The sequence below is a fragment of the Myotis myotis genome, unplaced genomic scaffold (assembly GCF_014108235.1).
Source record: "Myotis myotis isolate mMyoMyo1 unplaced genomic scaffold, mMyoMyo1.p scaffold_m19_p_16, whole genome shotgun sequence".
Taxonomy (NCBI): Eukaryota; Metazoa; Chordata; class Mammalia; order Chiroptera; family Vespertilionidae; genus Myotis; species Myotis myotis.
Genome location: NW_023416320.1, coordinates 31,194,554 through 31,197,829, shown reverse-complemented (window position 1 = coordinate 31,197,829; position 3,276 = coordinate 31,194,554). Strand labels below are relative to the sequence as shown.

At 48.3% G+C, this 3,276-nt stretch overlaps 1 pseudogene; it reads left to right on the top strand.

Annotated features, from left to right (window-relative positions):
• Nucleotides 1-1,575: 1,575 nt before the first annotated feature.
• On the top strand, nt 1,576-2,595 carry LOC118670806 (annotated as a pseudogene).
• The last annotated feature ends 681 nt before the right edge of the window (nt 2,596-3,276 follow it).

Genomic DNA, 3,276 nt, shown 5'->3' with positions numbered 1-3,276 from the left:
TATCTCTTTTAATGAGTTTCTTTTTTGTTTAAATCAATCACAGTGGGTTTCTGCTCTTACTACTAAGAATGCTCACAGATGGAGAAATGGGAACCAGAGGTGGTTATAGGAAACAGACCTCGAGGTAATGAGGGAAACCTGGGACTGGTTAGCAGGCCTCGTCCGGGCAGATGGCAGAAAGAAAGTGCAGGGAAAGATGAGATTCTGTGAGGGCCTATGGTACAGCAGCAAACTGATTCTCTGAATACAGTGCTCATGCGTGGTGGGCTTCCGGGGATGTGTGACTGCTGCCAGACCATGGTAGGAAGGCCGTGGGGAATGAAAGCTCAAAGGGTGGGGGGGTATCTCTACACGGGATGGACAATTAAAGAAAGCACACATATGTACGATCTTGGCCCAAAGCATGCTTAGAAAATGCGGGGCTTGTATGACTGTTACAGTAACCTCTTATTCTTGCAGCCGTGTGCCTGAGGAAGCCAAAAGCCAAGCTCAACCTTGGATCCTGCAGGCTGACGAACTACACTGCCAGTTGCATTTGCAGCCTTATGAGGTCTTTCATGCAAAATTTAGGGACTGATAGTCTCTGCTGAATGTGACTGAGATGCCAAAAATCAGCTGATAAAATGTAGTTGAAGGAAATCTAAAGACTTGGAGTTTGGAGAGAGAGGGATGTGGAATAACCGAAACACAATCCTTCAGACCTCACCATGTGTCTCACGAGGACAACCTCCCCATCAAAACATCGAGAAAGCCTGGGTGAGGTGAGGGCCAATGTTCTGTAAGCCATTCTCTACAGGCTGCATCACTGGCGGCCTTAGGAAACAGCTACTCCTGGGGGCCCAAGGCATCAGTGTAGTCTTCTCGTAAGAGAGGTAGCTTTTTTAAAAAATGTTTTTATTGATTTTAGAGAGGGGGGAAGGGAGAGGGATAGAGAGGTAGACATATCAATGAGAGAGAGAGAGAGACAGTCTTCAGCTGCCTCCTGCATGCCCCCTCCTAGGACTGAGCCTGCAACCCAGGCATGTGCCCTGACCGGGGATGGAACCAAGGACCTCTGTTGTTCAACCCTGAGCAATACTGGCTGGGCAGAGAGGGAGCTTTTGGGGAAGAAATAGAGTTTTGACCAAAGTCCTCTCCCAGGAGATTTCGTGAAATCCCAAACCCCTCCCACAGTTACCAGTGTATCATCTCAACAATTAGGAGAATCCTCATTTCGGTTCTCCTCACGAAGTGAAGCAAAGGCTACTCTGGTCAAAGAAGTGGATGGAGGTCCCTAACGCATGCCAACCATCTCTAGCAAATAGTAACCAGGAACTATGCTGCATCTTAGAGAACTGCAGGGATAAGTCCTCTCACCAAAGATGCAGGGGGTTGCAGGGTACATCCATCAGCCAGAGTCCGTTACTGTTGCTTCTGATTAAGGACGGTCATTGATAGAGGAATTAAAACAGAAGTGGTTATAGACTTGCAGGGTGAAGCAGAGGCTAGATGGGTTTTGGAGAATGAATGGCAGGGACCTAACCAAGGTGAATAAGTGAGGGCTCATTTCTATACAGAAGCTGAGGAGCAAGCACCATGGAGAAGACCATCAGCAGCAGAGAGAAAGGCCTGGAATGCAAAGGCGCCACCAAAGAACCCCAGGAGGCTGCAGACATTGATGATGGAGTGACAGAAAGCGGGGTCCAACCCCCAAAAGTCTGCCTTCCCTCCAGGCTTCAGCATTTCGGGGATTAGGAACAAATAGCGGTACCTCTTAATGTTCATGCGGTGGGAACAGCAGCAGGAGAAGGGAAGGTTGGCAGCTGAGAGAAAACTTTAAGAAGAGAGAGCGGCTCTTAGTGATACGGCTCCACCAAAGTCCATACCCATGACCATGGACAACCAGCGAGCGAGCGTACGATGAAACCACAGTGGACCTAGCGATGAGGAGGTGGCTTCTGATGAAGCTGCAGATGCACTTGCTTCTTCCTTCCACAGACAAACTTCTCGCAAGGTCCTCACTACATCAGACTGACCTCATGGGAGAGCCCTACAACCCTGTGAACAGCTCACATGTTTATTACAGAAGAGGGCTGGCTCTGAAAATGATGATTCCACCGTGCATCTCAAGAGATTTCACAGATCTGATCGTTATTCATGAAGATTGTAAAGCACCCCATGGATTAATTCTGAGCCACTTGCCAAATGGATCAACTGCTCATTTCTGAGCAGTGTTCATCTGCGTAAGGAAATTAAGAGAGGAGGCAAGGAGCCCACAGAACACGTACCTGAAATCATTCTGAACCATTTTACAACAGGCTGGGTCATTCTGCTGGGCAGGTGTTTGCATCTCTCTTTCCCCATAATCCTCAGTTTATCGGGAGGCAGGTTGCCACGTTCCACAATCAATGGGATTATATCTTTCTCAGATTTTACAGGTAAATACTCAAGAGTGAAAATAAGGTGGGAATTCAGGAACTTTGGTCATGTTTTACCTTAAAATTAAGATGTCTTCAGAAAGGAACCTTTGATTCTAAATATGGAGACTATGGCTGGGTCCATAAGCCCCAGGAAATGGGGACACGTGGAAGGGGGGGTCCATTTGCAAAGCACTGAAGGAACAGCACTGGGTTTTGCTGAACAAGCCTATCTCGGATTTGTGACAGAAGACTCTTCAAAACGGCATTTACCTTCTCTCGTGTTTGGACCAAAGTGCTCACTATTTCTGTAGGAAATACAAATAAAAGTCATTCTGGTGAGAGTTAAAAAATAAAAAGTAAAGTGAAAAAGTGGTTGCTCTAATTGTGCGCCACCCTTCCCAGTGTGGTCTCCCTACTGAAATAAACAAAGCAGGGGCTGCACAGATGCTGGTCTACAGAAGTGCTTTCTTCTCCACCCCAACAAGCGAGAGCATCAGAAGTTTGCTTCTGCCTGGTTGGCAGCAGGGCCTCATCATCTTCTCGTTTCAGGGCTCTGTGCCAAAGGGTCACTGATGCTCTCTTTCCCCAAAGACATCACACCGTCTACGTCACGGAAAACATCATCGAAACAGAGCCTGCAGAGCAGGAAATGGCAGGTGCATCAGTGTCCCGGTCAGATGCCTGTGAGCACATCATGCGGTGGCCACCGACTCAGGCATTCTCAGAGGCACCGTCACTCAGGCTGAGCACACCCTGAAGGCACACGGAGACTGTATGAGCAGGTAGCTCACACCCTCAGTCTGCGTCCGCCTACTATGTTATGACACTGTGTTTCAACCCACACCTGGGCCTCACAGAGAATCCTCCTGCTCAGTCG